General features: G+C 40.8%; 1 long non-coding RNA gene across 2 annotated transcripts; it reads left to right on the forward strand.

The window, feature by feature from the left end:
• Window positions 1-8,862: 8,862 nt before the first annotated feature.
• On the forward strand, window positions 8,863-15,863 carry LOC108505869. 2 transcript variants are annotated; one of them, XR_001877617.1, is made up of 3 exons: window positions 8,863-8,921; window positions 11,156-11,256; window positions 15,788-15,863. It is a non-coding gene; the product is annotated as an uncharacterized LOC108505869 (long non-coding RNA). The 2 variants fall into 2 exon arrangements; XR_001877618.1 differs by lacking the exon at window positions 8,863-8,921 and adding an exon at window positions 9,226-9,331.
• The last annotated feature ends 542 nt before the right edge of the window (window positions 15,864-16,405 follow it).

The raw sequence follows: 16,405 nt of genomic DNA on the forward strand, positions 1-16,405 counted from the left end.
ACCGCATCCTCTGCTCCTGTCCAGAATCTGGGTCCAAACACATCACTGATGTTACAGCAGAGTATCTGAGACTTTTGGCTTTTCCCTCCTCACTTGAAGACATCACTATTGGTTTTCTGTCACTTGACTTCAGGCCTGATTAATACTATGTAAAAGAAGACTTCACAGCCATTCTTCAGAAGGATTTAAAGTCCCCCGACTTCCCAGAGTGAAGCAAACAATTGCATTATTTCAATGTGAAGGAGAGAAAATTGAGATCAATATCCTGTTGCAAATACAACGCTGCGATTCGGAACAACAACGACGAGTTAACTTTTTTGAAGGCCAAGGGACCAAATATGTGGGAGTTACTGTGTTCTTGCATAGCCATATATTTACATGTTAAACTGCTCCAGTTAGCTGACTTGATGTCACAGTGATCAAGGAATGTGTCTTCTGGATATGTTGTGAAGAAAGTAAGTGACTCTCTCTTAGAAAGTTTGGGGGAAACACAGTCTGTCCCAAGCATTTTGGCCTTTTCCAGACTCAGTGGTGACTCAGGCTTCAATTCACCCCCAGGCTACAAAGAGTGAAGGGGATTATGTACTCAGTCCAAGTGGAAATCCTTTATCCAAGTCTTGAACTGTAGATGAAGCTTTAATGGCTAAAAGGTAAAGGTGAATGATGAGTGGTTTGGAGAAAGATATTTCTTGCAGAGAACTGGGAGGTTTCTCATGGTGTGATGTTCTGCCGTGATGCTTCACCTCTGAGGCAGGAGCAGCCTGCAGGCAGCAGGACAGAAAAATGGTTCTTCTTTTAGAAATTATAAACTTGGGCTGCTTTTTGTTAAATCACATGAGAAGAACTGAAACACAGCAGAAGTGCTCGTGCAGCTGAAGAACAAGATGTTTACATGTGAAGATGTTACTCTACAAACAGAATCTTAAAGCCTGAACTCTAACTCCTGAGAGGTAGGATGACTATTAATATTGATATGAAGTGACAAACTCTCCTAGGGACTTGTGGAAGGTATAAGACACTGAGTAACTGTGTATTGAAAAGAAGAATAGAAACAGAATAGTTACATTGATTGTCTCCTCAAATTAAATATGTAGATTGCCATGTATTAAACCATGGTAACTCCCTGTTTTGCTGTTATTCCTATTGACCTAAGTAGGGATCACATAAACACTTGGATGCAGGTTCTCTGGAGCTGGGCAGTAGAGATGCATGTCTCTCTCTGTCATCCACATCCACAAGGACTTTGGTTTCTGAGATTCTTTATGTTGCTGAAAAATCACTGCAAACTTTTGGTTTTTGGAGATGAATCACTTTGTTTCCTGTTTCCAGAGACAGATGGGGAGGGTAATAAACTCTTTTGGGGGTGGAGTTGGTGAAGTGTTGGGTAGGAGTTGGAATTAATTTCAGATGCAGAGATGTTAAGGTCTGTGATAACTCTGACTATTGGACTAGATTTACTTGAGGAAAATCTGTGCTAAGGGAGTGAAAAAAAGGTTACACAGCTCTCACAGAGAGACCAGGGAAGGTGGAATTTATGGATCTGCCCTGTGGCTCGGATTAGATAGCCAGCAACAGGAGCCTGGGGGGAAATGTGCCCTAATTTGCATGCAGGTAGGTAATTACCAGCTCCTCCATTAAATCTTCTCCTCTGCATTGGGATCTATGGCTTAGTTAGGACAGGTCCAATTACCTTCCTGCACTCTACATGGAAATGTATTTGAAGTTCACTTGATGCAAAATAAGGCTGTCGGTGTTTGGTGGTATTAGTTTGATGTGAATATACTGTACCAGCTGGAGAACTGAGATGGGTTTCCATTTGCTTCCATATATAATTCAGGATGTTCTTAAAGAGCATGAACATCCCAGATATCTGAAGGATACTTTGTGGCCATCCTGGGAGTTCCATTGATTAGTTATCAGGGGAACAGTTACAGGAAGCTCCACTCCAGCTACTGAAATAATTTCACATTTCCAGTGAGTAGAATATTCAGTTCCTGTAGCAGAGCAGCAGCAATAGGTGCAGGGAATGGGACCCTGGATTTTTTTTGTTGGATTCATAGTCCTTTGATACAGCTTTGAATATTAATAGCAAGGTGTCTTCAGTGCTGTACATGGGTTGTACTCTTCCTTCAGCTTGAAAGTTAAACTTCTCCCTGTCTGTTGCTTCCTCTCTGACCTGCTTCTCCTTTCAGTCAAGGAAGCTTTTAAACCATTTCTACTTTTTCTTTCACAAGATCTTTCTTAAGACAAGGTAAAAACAAGATTAATTTTCTGTCTAACAAGTCTTTTAATGTTAAGTTTTGCCAGTATTGTTTCTTCAGTGGATCTGGACTGTGTCCTTGTAGCCCATGCTCCACTGAGAAGGCACTAATTCATTTTTCATGTACTTCTGGTTAAGTGATCCTCGAGAGAAAGGGAGTCTGATGTCACACTGCTGTCCAGTGAGGGCTGTAATGAAATGATTGACCACATTTCAATCACTCACTTCAGCTTCTTTTCAGCTCTATGAGAAAGATTAAGACTTTGCATTAAACTGCAAGATTTTGCTTTCTCTCTATTTCTCCGTCAGTTTCTCCTTGCTGATAAATAATAGACACGGGAGAATGAATAAAGCACTAAACTTGGGCCCCTGGGACTGAAGTTTCCATCTAATCCATGGTCCAGCCCAGAGTGAAACCTATTTGGTGGTTTTGGCCTGGTCCTTCTGGAACAGTGTTCTTCCTGTGCAGATATTAACTGTAAAAGTGCAGTGCAACAAAGCACTCCCAGGGTCTGTCTGAAAAAGGTCAAAGAGTAAATTACCATAGAAGCAGGTTTGCCTCCCACTCCTGCAGAAGAATGGCTGCAGGGCAGCCTTTCCTGGGGTGCTACAGGGCAGTGGGCCCTGTTCTCACACTCTTGGTTAGTTCAATAGACAATGTTTGATTGTCAGTGCTTGTGCTTTCAAGTGAAATCAGGGCATCCCAGAGTGGTTTGCATTGGAAGGGACCCTAAAGATCGCCTTGTTCCACCCCCTGCCATGGGCAGGGACACCTTCCACTAGCCCAGGTTGCTCCAAGCCCTGTCCAACCTGGCCTTGGACACTTCCAGGGATCCAGGAAGTGCCCAGCTTCTCTGGGCAATCTGAGCCAGGGCCTCCCCACCCTCACAGGGAATAATTTCTGCTGCATATCTCACCTAAATTTCCCCTCTGGCAGTGGGAAGCCATTCACTGTGTCCTGTCACTCCAGTTCCTGATGAACAGTCCCTCTCCACTTTCCCTGCAGGTCCCTTCAGACCCTGGAAGGTACCGTGAGGTCTCCACACAACCTTCTCCTCTCCAGGCTGAACAGCCCCAGCTCTCCCAGCCTGTCTCCATAGGGAAGGTGCTCCAGTCTCTTCATCAACTTTGTGGCCCCTCTGACTTGTTCCAACAGTTCCATGTCCTTCTTATGTTGGGGCACCAGAACTGAGCCCAGTGGTCCAGGTGGGGCAGAAGGACAGAATTCCCCCTGCCCTGCTGCCCACGCCGTGGGAGCAGCCCAGGGCATGGGGGGTTCTGGGTCCCAGGGCACAGGGCCAGGGCCTGGGGAGTTTTTCATTTTTCATCACCCCCAAGTCCTTCTCCCCAGGGCTGCTCTCAGTCCCTTCTCCACCCAACTTGCAGGTGTGACTGGGATTGCCCTGACCCAGACATAGGAACCTGCACTTCGCTTTGTGATGTTTCATTCATTTGGACATATATATTCCTGAGTATAATTATGTATGCACATATATGCATATGTATGTGTGTGTGTATACCTATATATATATATATATATAAAAGTAAACTACTCCCCCCACAATTGACTCAGAGGGAGGAAAACACCACCTGGACGTGACTGGGAAAGCAAGTGTCTAATGTCACTCATATCACTGCAAGAGCTTCCTTTTAATAGTAAAAAAGAAATCTACAGCTGATATCAGTATGTAGTTTGCAAATCCTCATGGTTCCTGTGCATAAAATACACTGGATTTTACTTTTTAGCCTAATATGTATTTTGTATCTTGAAAATGGAATAGAATTAGAAATAAATGGCTCAGATTTGGATATTTTGGCCCCTATTCCATGCCTTTTGGATTTCTGTGGAAAGCACCATTCTGTACAATCATTTATCTTCCTTCTAATGAGTAATGATAATTTTATGTGAATTATTTTTGCATGCCAGAGTGACCTCAGTGTCCCTGCTGAGGTTTACTGCCAGAAAAACGCTGAAAGAGGGAACATTTAAGCACCTGTATATGAGTCAGAGTCAGTTCAGTGGTTTCTCATGTATTCAGAAGTGAAGGTCTCCGAACTTTCTGAATGTAACAATTGGTGCTGTGGTCTGAAATCACAACTGGATTTTGTAGTTTTGGCATGGTCGATGGGGTACTGACCACTAAAATGTTCATGGCAGTGCTGGTCCCTAAAATTATCCCCTTGAGTCTAAAAATACTTTTAGTTTTCCTTGTCATCTCTAGAATACTGGCCCAGGTTGCCCAGAGAAGCTGTGGCTGCCCCATCCCTGGAAGTGTCCAAGGCCAGGTTGGACAGGGCTTGGAGCAACCTGGGCTAGTGGAAGGTGTCCCTCCCCATGGCAGGGGGTGGGACTGGATGGGCTTTAAGGTCCTTCCAGCCCAAATCATTCTGGGATTCTGTGATAATCCCAAGAGCAGTTGGTGGAATCTGATGGTAAGAAAGCTCTTTTTGCACTGGGAGTATTAGGAATTTTACGAGTTGACTGGTCCCTTCCTCCAGACTTCCACCAACCAGGCTCGGGGTGGGTACTGTAATTCCCCAGGTTCACCCAGCCTGAAGGTGTTTGCAGGAAGCCAGTTAAGGGTGAGATGCAAAGTTTTACAATTATGCTCTTGTGTGTAGATAACAAACTGCATAAGTAATTACAAAATAGGCCAGACTTATGAATTAATAGTTACACCTCAAACTTTGCTGTGTCTTTAAAAAGACTAATAACAAAAGTGAATCTTCTAACACTCCCTGTAAACTTTGTTGCTTTGCAGAAAAAAAAAAAAGGCAAAGTGTGCTGAGGTTAGTGGAAACTTTTTGTTGGCTTCAGAGTGTATTGAAGCAGCTGCTAAATGAAATCTCACCATGAACCCAGGATGTCTGTAGTTCTTGTGGGGAGAAGATGGTGAAGTCAGGATATGCACAAAAGCTGTGCATTGCTGTTCACAGAGAAGCAAAGCCTGGTGAAGAGCTTTTAGGAGAAAGAAAACAGCAACAGGGTCTGATGGAAGAGCTTCCAAACAAGTGATAGCAACAGCAAGGTTTTCCACCTTCCAGAAATATCAGTGTGTGCCTCTAGAGAGAAAATTCCTGCAACAGGCAGAGCTGGAAGACAGGGAGAGGTCACACCCAAATCTCTCCAGAGCCTGATGAAACAGGGGATATCAGAGCAGTGGCTCTGTCTGAGCAGAACTTCTGTGGGGCTTCAAAGACAATCTGCTTTAAAGCCAGATGCTATGAGTTGGAAACCCTGTTTATCCTGGAGAAATCCCTTCAATAACAAAGTGGAGCATTAACAAATAGCAACTAAAATTTCTGGTCAAAATATTGGCTGTGCTGTACAAAAAGCTGTCTTACTCGACAGCTTGTGTCCAACACCGAGGACACAAGTTCACCAGCTCCTCTCTTGAAGGAAATAAATAATATTGACCTTTTGAAATACGTGGCTCAATAGTTTGTCTTGGCTTTAGAACTTGCCAAGCCTCATGACTATGTTTGGGGGGATTGTTTCAGATACATCCATGTCAATAAGATCTTGTGTGAGCTAAAATAACCAATTTAAGAGTGCAGGACTCAGTCATCTTGTTGACAAGCTGCCTTCACGCTAGATACATTTTCTATTATTGATAACATTTGCAGCAGGTCCCAGAACAATGCTGGTGAGTTCTAAAATTAATATCCTTTTTTTGTGGTTCATTAGTTTGACTAGGTCTGGATAATAAATAGGCTTACAAAACCCAAAAGAAAAAAAAATGAAACCCTGCATTTCCTCTCAGACCCAATTCTGAAATTGAAGGTGGGGTTTTATTTTTTTTATAGAAAACTTGAACTTCAACTGAGGAATCTTTCTGGAAATTCTAAAAACAGCATGCTCATTTTTCTTTTCACTTTCATATGCCTACAGAGTCCCAATCAGAGGGATAATTAAAACGCTCAAATGTAATGAAATAATGTCTGTGAAGTGTTTCTAACCAGAAGCAGAGCTCTCTTGTAAGATTTCAACTCAGTTCTGCAGACCCAGAGGATCCATCTGTGTCTGATAAGCCCAACTTAATATTTAATTTAATATTGTTTTATCAGCTGTTATTGTATAACTTTCCTTCCTTCTCTCCCCTTCAACCTCCCTCAAAATCTTACCTGACATTTTAAACTCAAATCCCACTTAAATATGATCAACTTCAATTAAATAGTTATAGATCAATGTTTTTAAATTGTAATCTACAGGCCCTGGTAGAGATCAACGACTGCATTGAGCAGCAAGGTGTTTAAATTGCTCACAACTTCCATATCTTTATAATTTTGGACCAAATAACTTGCTAGATAAGTAGTTCAATGGGAATGAATATAAGTTTTACATATATACTGGCTTTCTTATAACACTAATTTCCATTACTGTATTAAACACAATCCTGTGTTCTTTTAGTTCCACCAAGAGCTCCAAATATTAGGAACATTATTGGCTATCTTATTACCTTGACTTCATAGCAAGGTAAACCTGCCTGAATAGTTCTAATTATTTCCCGAACATAATATCTGTAATGTTCTTATTGTAATCAGGGACTGTTCTTTATAATGGTAGAATTATATTTCTTAAGAGAGTGATATATGCTTTCTATTCAACAATATTCCTCACTTTAAGTCTGGAAATGTTTAAAGGTAATTATACATATCTTAGTTGTAGTGAAAAAAAATGCAATTCAAGTTTGCTTAAGGGCCACTCAACATTTGTGTTTTATTTTTAAACTCTTCATGCTCCAAGATTTATAATTATCCATCCCACTCCCATGATTTTCCTGACTTTGTTACCTGAGTAATCCTTGGTGATACATAAAAAGCCACCTTCAGAGCTGTGTAAATGGAGCCAAATTCAGACTCCTGGAGTTCAGGGCACTGCCCCTCATGTTGCTGATTTTAGAACATCTGATTCCATGAAAGAAATGACATTTCATTATTAATATTTGGTTCCATAATTACCTGATATTTAACCTTCTTCTTTCACTTGGGGAATGGTTGCAAAAATTTTTATTTTCTATGGGACAAAAATTCCAAATTCCAATCAGTTTGATCTTCAGATATGAAGTAATGGGGTTTAATTATTCTACCACTTAAAATGCCCTTTCACTTCAGTCCAATGTCATTTCCATTCCCTGCTGAATTCCTGGGGCACTTCTAATGTTCAGCTCAACACTCATCAGGAAAGTTGTATCAGGAAATAAGAACCTGTGTGTTTGTAACCAGCCAGGCGTGTGTGCTCCTGTGCCTTACAGTGGTGACAGCAACAAAGCACAACGCTGTGTCCAGGAGATTCTGTCTCTGCAAGAGGATATCAGTTGGTAACTGTGTTCTTTTGCTTGTGGTGAATTTTTACAGAACTTGATAACTAAGGGTAGTTATGATAAATACTGTAAGACAAAGATTTATGCTCTGAAAAGTGTCAAAGGGAAATTTCTGCTCTGATTTTCATCTTCTCTTTGAAAGTAGAAGAAACTGTACCCTGTACACAGACAGCTTGGAGAGCTGTATCTGTGCCCTCAAACTGTGCATTTAAAGGGCCTTAGGAGAGTACAGAACAGATGCTGACAGTTTGGGAAACACAGGAACGCTGTAGATTCATCTGCCATGTAGACGAATCTTTATTTCTAACAATTATAAAGTGATTATAGCCAGGCAAGCTTAAAAAGCTGTAGAGTTCTCCCTTATTGTGCCTGTTCAGCTGCAATTGTTAATTGAAAACTCAAATTTCTACAACTCCCACCTCGGAACACTTGAAGCAGCCGCTCAGACTCCTTGATGAATCATGTTGCTCTAAACACAGAAGGAAAATGTGTTGTACCTATAGTGTTATAGGTTCTTTATTGCAGATATTAATCTTTTCTTTTGGCAGTAAATAGCAAACATAGTGGTAGGGAGAATAGGATGTACTTCCCAATGGAATATTGAGTAATTAAATTTTGAACTGGAACTGTCGGATGTGGATGCTTCATATGAGCACCCTGCTTTTATCATGCTTTTCTTTCTGCAAAATCCTATCTGTATTTTAGGTAAGAAAGGGTGAACTCCATTAGTGTAGCTACAGATTTTTACTCAACTTCATGGTTTTGGGGGGCTGACACATGTACATATTCAGTTTCCACTGTGAAAAGAATTGTTAAAAGCAGGATGGAGGCAGGAAAGAGGAGACTTTTTCCTGTGTATGGGTGTAAAACCAGAAGAGAAGTGAAAAAAAAAATATAGGGCAGTAGGATTTTCAGGAACTTCAGCCTCAGGTTAGATTCTTATTCATATTTAGTCTGAAAAAAGTTTGTCCTAATTTTCAAAATTTTTCAACACTTTCCAAATTCACTATGAGTGATTTGAGCTCTGTGCTTCTGAAAATCTAGGCACTTATTTTACCTTAAATATGGACAAGAGACCAATTGTAGCTTTTTTATTTTAGTCCTGGCCTAAACGTACTCTATACCATCACAGCATATTCAGTGAATCTCTAGCTCATGGAATATATTTTTCTAACCCTTAAGACATTTATAAAACCAATATAAAAACCTCAGCCTGGTAAAATGGTTTGAATTACCCAGAGGCAGGACTTCCTAAGGCAGTTGGGTTTCGTGAGCCTAAAACAGCCTTTGAAAGGTGTGCACATTATCTGGGCACGTGTCACTTTGCTACTCCTCAGGTGAGAGGTCGTTTGGGTGACAAATGGCCTGCTTAGGAAGGGGTTGAGCAGTCTGGACTCTTGAATTTTTAGTGGGATTGAGGGTATCTATCATTTTCTGGATTGGATACAAACTGGGAGGGTTTGCTGTAACTGAGGACTCTGTGGCTGGGGTTTCAATTCGGGATTAGACAGCTGTTGCCACATTTTTAAGAGCTGCAGGTGTGCAGATTTCTTTTGTTAGAACTGGCAGATTAAGGGCACCTTTAGGGCTTTGACAGTGCTGGAACCGGCGCTGTGAGTTGGTGACACGGTCCCGGTGGCAGTGACAGACAGCGGGCTCTGAGCGCCCACGGCAGCGAGGCCTCCCTGCAAAGGCCTCTGTGGAGCCCCTCTGTCCCTGACCCTCCCGCTGCCTGGAGAATGTTCAAGTTATTTCTTTTTTTATTTTACTCTGTCTTCTACCAGAAATTTTGGGTTTCAACATTGATTTACACAGAAAACTTGGATTTGGCTCTTTTGGAGCCAGCTCCAGTTTATGCTTCATGCTCTCTCATTTCCATGCCCTGTGGTCTTCCTCTCTATCAGCTGGGCAAGGAGGAATCCCATGACACATCTGGCTAAAGAAATCTAAAAAGAGAGACTATTTCCAAGTGTCTGGAGTGACAGGACGGGGGGAATGGCTTCACACTGCCAGAGGGCAGGGTTGGGTGAGATATTGGGAAGAAATTGTTCCCTGTGAGGGTGGGGAGGCCCCCGGCACAGGTTGCCCAGAGAAGCTGTGGCTGCCCCTGGATCCCTGGAAGTGTCCAAGGCCAGGTTGGAGGGAGCTTGGAGCAACCTGGGCTAGTGGAAGGTATCCCTGCCCATTACAGGGGGTGGAATGAGTTGAGCTTTAAGGTCCTTCCAACCCAAACCATTCTGGGATTCTATGAAATTGTAACTTGAGGAAAACAAACAATTAGATATAGTAGCCACTCGAGAACTATTCTGGAATTTTTTTTCTTCGATATCCCTTATCCCAAGAAATCTACATCTTCCAGTATAAAGAGTAGCAGACTTCAACAGGTTATATTTAAATACAGATTTGTAGTGTAAATAATTGTATTTATTTGATAAATACAGTGTGACATGGATGTTTACTTCTGATAAATTTGTTCTGAGATCAGATTAGGTGTGTGAGAGAGAAAGAGATGCAATCTGCAAATCATCTGCTTAATGATCAAGACAACCCCCATATTGCCCAGAGGATGGGCCATAGGGAAAGTAAAAATGTGGGTTTATGACCAAGTCCTGAGCAATGCCCATCCAACAGCCATCTGCATCTTACAAACCTCACTTTCATGATTTATTTTTTCAGAAACACGCCAAGATTTTACACCATTTCTGTGGCTTTCTCTCTGAAACAAATGAAAGCATGTTAATTTATTTAGAAAACCAGAATGCTTTGCAGAAGAAATTTCCACATTCCTATCCAGCTAACTTTTAATCCCTAAGTCAAAAACTCTTTAGCACAATGCCATGCTTGCATGCAATACAAATGAGGAAAGGCTGTGTTTTAAGCTTTCTGTACAGACAAAGCATAATAGCTCTGCCTGTGGTAGTAGAACACATCATTTATTTTGCATGTTACACAGCATGTTAATGTTCACTAGAGCTGGGCTTGACTGATGCAGCTTGAGCAAATGTACAATTTTCTGGATCAAATTCAGTGATTGTGCAACCCACACCCAAGGGAAATAGTCCCTGTTAATTATGTGGGTAAAATACAAAGAGTGTTTATGGACTGGGGTTTTTCACCCCACCCCTGCCCCAAACAGAGTGTCCTGAATGAGGATTTCTGCCTCCCATGTGGTATTGAAAGAGGGTAGGGTTAGATGGGATATTGGGAAAGAATTGTTCCCTATGAGGGTGAGGAGGCCCTGGCACAGGTTGCCCAGAGAAGCTGTGGCTGCCCCATCCCTGGAAGTGTCCAAGGCCAGGTTGGACGGGGCTTGGAGCAACCTGGGCTAGTGGGAGGTGTCCCTGCCCATGGCAGGGGTGGGACTGGGTGGGCTTTAAGGTCCTTCCCACATAAACCATTCTATGATTCTGTGATTTTCAGTAATCACGTACGTTTGCAGACAGTATTTTAAAGCTTGACATAAAAATAATATATAATATGACTGAATTTAGCAACAGAAACTTTGCTGATTTATATATTGTTTTTATTCTAGTTTGGCTTCTTTTTTCCTCTCCATACTTTCCATTTCTAGGCTGGAATTCTGTAACACATGTCAATATGTGGGAGTTCCTTTAAAAACTACTCTGAATGGAAGGCTTGATTATTAATGTGGAGATTGGGAGCTGAATGCAGGTAACTTGTGCCAAGGATGAGGGCAGGGTCTCACTGTACTGCACTGCAGCCCTTTGCTGTGGCAATTCCCAGCTGGATTTTCATCCTGTGTCAGGCAGTGTTCTCAGAGCTTGACATGTGATGAATGGGCAGAACAGGGGTTCAACCCTTGGCTGTACCAGCCTGCAGTGCCATAAATCTCACTGTAAGGCTAAAAAAGGCCCAAAAGTTTTAGATTTACTGTATCGTGTCCAAAATATAATTTGATTATTTGTAAATAAATATGTAGAAGCAGTGAATGGCTTTCACAATTACCCAAGGTACAGCTATGATATTTTAAAAATACGTTAGCCACAGGTGAAACGAGCTCCTATCTCCAGCATTCTATTTTATCATTTAAGCAAATGGGCTTGTAGTCAAATTAGTCACTTATTTTGTTGTCATCTCTGCTCACTAGGGGGAAAAAGCATAGAAATAAAGAAAAATTCTGATAAATGGTAATATTTATTTAAGTAAATCTGTCCTAGTGTATACTTAAGGCTATGCAAATGAGAACTTTGCTGAGTTTGTGCAGAAACAAAATCAAGGTATTTCCTTCAAATTAATTTATCTCCCTTTAACAGAATATAAAGTGTGAGGTATTAGAGGCCTCATGTTTCCTCCTTCTGGAAGCACCAGACCTTGTTTACCTGTTGTGGATTTTCACGGCTTTGGTTGACCTGAAAATTTTTTGACCCTTTTAGAAAACTGGGTTCTTATATTCCTAACATGGGATGAGCTTAGTGTAATGGTACTAAACTTTATCTCCAATTTTTAACCAAGTTGTTATTGCTGTGGTGGAGAAAAAAAGGAGTAGGATCAGGAAATTACTCTGGTTTTAAAATAGGGTTTTTACAAGTGCCTCCAGGAATGCATTAAGCAACATGAGTTACATCTGTCTCGTGTATTTTGTTGTCTGATTCTCTCCCTGAGGGGAATGGTGTGTGCAGCAGAGCATTTTGTTTTGGTAGGGTTTGCTCTCTACGTGCCCAGGCTGTGTTTGTGTGGCAGAGGAGTGTGCCCTGTGTGTGCAGCACAGGGACTGGACTTGTGGGGCCTCTTCAGGCCTCAGAGCCATGGAGGGAAGCACCATGGTGCCAACCCAGAGACATCACTGTGAAGAGTGTCTGAACAGGGCCATTCTTGTTAAACACCTGGAAAACTCAGTTATTCAAAGCATTTTTTGGGGACTTCTCTTGGTTTTGATTTGGGGGTTTGTTTTTTCTTAGTTGCATTAGAAATTCCTACACCTATGTGGAAAACCTCTGTATCCAGGGGGGACACTGAGCTGTGTCATAACCTGAGTCCCACAGACTGAAGGAATTTCACTTTAAGAAATGTTGATGAGACCCCCCTCCTAAAGACTTGCAGTACAAACCAAAATTTTCATTTATGAGCAAAAATATTTTTTATCTTGTTGGTGAAGGGCACAAGAAATAAATAACAGGAAGAAAGGCTGGTGGGAACACCTATGCATTATTATTGCCATTCTTTATTGATTTAGGTAGTGCCCCAAAGGCCAATTAGAATTAGACTCCTCTTGTTTTAGACCCTACATAAACTAGAATGAACTTCACAGCCTTTTCTCAGCTGTGTATCCTTTACAAGCCCATTGTGTGGTGCAGGCAGACAGGCTGGATCCCAAGCCCAGACAAAGCAGGAGTGTGTGCTCTGCTTTCCAATGTGTGTAACTCCAGCACACAGCATTTGTTTCTGCCTTTGTGTTCACCTCTGCACAGCACAGAAGTGCATCTATAGCTGCTCTGGGATTTTTCTGTGTTGTACATTATCTGCTCAACAGCAACAGTAATTAGACCAAATTTAGAATGTACAGAGTGGTGAACTTAAGTTTTCAAAACAAACTTGTGCTGGAGTGATGCACACAAGAATGCCTTAAATTGAGTATTGAAAGAAAAAAGAAATGAACTAAATCACTTCTAATTTTCTGGGGGAAAAAGAATAAAATATACTAAAGGATACAAATAGGCAGAAAAATCCCATTGTGAGCTGGGATTCAGACTTGATCTCATTTCTTGTCCAGCTGTTAGACAAGGAAGAATACAATTTTGATCAGGTTTGATACAGTGTTGGCTGTGTCACTGTGATGCTACTGGTGTAATAATGAGACAGTTTCCTTTAGTCATCCAGCAGATGAAGAAAGGATGTGTATTCTTCTAAAAAAGGCTCTAAAATAATTATCTGTAATCTATGGTGGTCATACATTTGCCTATTCAAGTGATATTCATATTGCCTGTTCAGGTGATATGAATATTTGAAAGTAAAGAGGGAAGCACAGTGTCATCCCAGAGCTTTTTTTTTGGTTGGCTGTAGGTTTTTTGTTTCGTTTTGTTTTGTTGTAGGGTTTTGGTTTTTTTTTTTAAATCTGATTTTCCATATGGACTCACAACAGATAAAAATGTAGATCAGGCAATTTCATCTTGGTATAATTTTTGTTCTGTTTACAATTTGCCACTTTTTCATTCAATCAGAAATTTGAATGGAACAGGAAATCTGATTTGCTCCAATGTTGTTTAATATCAGAAAAGTTAAGAAGAACAAGGAAAACTCACACTTTTTATTTAAGATTCTTCAATTTATAACTAAATTTGTATGAAAGGCCCATCTTCTTCCAGAAGCTGTAACTAAAAAGCTACTCAGGGACAGTGTATCCACACAGAGCAGTCTATGTGCATTTTAGTACATTCCAAAATAACCTCCATAAATCATGTCATTAAGAAACTGTCTAAAACTAATAAAAATACCTTACATTCTTAAATCACTGTTAGTTTTGAAATCAGAAGAAATAATGGTCTCATGTTTCCTGCTGTAGGTAAAGCTGGAAAACAACCACTGAACAAATGAGTTGTGTGGTGGAGCCTCTTACCAGGGAGTGGCAGATTCATCTTCCCTGAGAGGCAATTCCTGGCTGTTTTCTATGGTGCCAGATGTTAAATGTTCTTTGTTTTGCTAATCATACTTTTTGGAAGCCATAAATTGCTTTATCTTAAATAATTAGAGTAGTATTAAATAATAGGGATCTAAATTATGTATCCTTTTATTTGGCTTTTATTTTTGGAGACAGAGGGAAGGATAATTTTGCTTTACCTTTTTAGAGAACTAAAACTTACTTTGCTTGGGGAGCTGGGACTGTAGGAAAAACATGGAGTGTGTCAAAATTTGCAATAACATAATGAGCTCTCATTAACACTGCATTCCACCCAAAAGTTTCTTACTCTTCCTAATAGCTTTTCATGCCAGCACAGTTCTCCCCAGTACAATTAGGGACTATGTATAGTACCTAACTTTAAAATGACAGACCCATTCAAAGACATCTTCCTGAGATTTTTTACTTACCCATTAGCTAAAATAAATATACATTTCCTTCTCATTTCCATGGCCTGCAAAATAAAGACACACAATTGCATCTTGCTAAAATGGTAGGATTTTCAACTTGTAGGGGGAACTTTTCCCTAAAATGCAGATTCCTCAGAATTTTGAAGATAAAATATTAACTGAATTCTTGCAATAAAACTATATTTCTATTTAAAAAACAAAACAAAACAAACAAACAAACAAAAATAAAAACCCAACCAACCAAAAAAAAAAAAAACCAAACACAACCAAAAATTGAAAGTGCATTTAAATAAGAATGGGGTTTTATCAATTTTTTTTTAAAGCAGAGTCACCCTAATTATTTTCTTCCAACCCATCAGCAAACCCCCACCAAAATAGAGGAGTTAAAATGGTATTAGTCTACATCAAGACAAGATGCACCCATAGATGGCTGGAGTCTGTTTATTCAGCTCTTAGAAACTAAACAAAATAGAGTTTGTAATGGGGCAGGCAGTGTGTGGGTGGGGAGTGAAAGAGAAAGTGGGTGATAGCTGGTTGCATAATAAACGTTTCAACAGGAGGCATTTGGAATGGCTCCCTCCCTTCCACGTTGTGAAATCATAAGGGAGTTATGCTGCATCCCAAATGAGTGCTAATGAAACCTTTATTCCAGGCACCATCATGTATTCTGCATATGCTACATATGATGTGGGAAAAACTCAAATTAAAATTGAGGGCGAGGGGGAATATGCTATCGAGTGGCATAAAGGTTTTATCAGCATGAGGCTGGGAGAGGGTGCCTTACTCAAAAGCAAAGCCGAATTTATTAGTTCCCATTTTTTTCTCTCCCTCTGAGCCCTCAGTCTTGGCACTCGCTGTGGAACAAGGGCTTATGGGCACAGGCTGCAAAAATAGTCTCAATAATCTATTTTAAAACTCCTTTTCATCTTTCAATAAATACTTTTTTTGACAGAATATATGAGATGGTTCAGGATACAAAAGTCTTACCAGCACTCGTTTGGAATGTTCTGCATTTTGCAGTCCTTCGAGTGCTTTCAAATTCTCCTGTCTGAGCTTCAGCCTTTGATCTGGCCAATGGAAACAAAAACTTCCTTCTAAGGAATATTTCTTCCTCTACCTTCCCTCCTTGGCCACAAAATGCTTTTTTCTTCCTCCCCAGATGGATCAGATGCTCATCCCTTCCAAACCCTGAGTGTCTGGACTCTTCTGGAACATCGAGTTTGCTGTTGTGTCCCAAGGGTGACCCAAGGCTGGACTGTGAGTGACCTTTCCAGGTGTCTCATGGCAGGGCTGTGATGCTCCTGTAGCTTTTGCAGCTCATTTGGTAAAAATGTTAAGAGTTCTGCCTTCTCAGCCTTTCCAAGGTCAGCACAATTTCGAGTCATGCTGCCTTTACAAATCAATAAACATTTAAAATACCATAAAAAAAGACTGAGATCTATAATTATGAATCATTTGGCTTGTAGTAATGATAGAGTTGTATGTGCTGGGAAGTGCTTGTGCCATCATGAAGCACCTTCCTGTCCTCACCTTTGGGTTCTGAGATATTATCTCTCACCTCTCTCTCCCCGTGTCATTTTGTTTGACCTGTCTGTGACTGTGGCACCAGAACAATCAGTAGCAGGAGGAGTTTTTAATGTGGTGGCTGAATTCCGATTTTCAAACTAGAAATAGGCAGAAACAATCTCTAATAAAGGCGACCTTTAGTTACACTGCAAGATAAGCAGTGGGAGAAGGAGGGAAAGTACCAAAGCATGAGGAGTTTGTGGTACAGATT

Source organism: Lepidothrix coronata, unplaced genomic scaffold, assembly GCF_001604755.1.
Source record: "Lepidothrix coronata isolate B3197 unplaced genomic scaffold, Lepidothrix_coronata-1.0 Scaffold200, whole genome shotgun sequence".
Classification (NCBI taxonomy): Eukaryota; Metazoa; Chordata; class Aves; order Passeriformes; family Pipridae; genus Lepidothrix; species Lepidothrix coronata.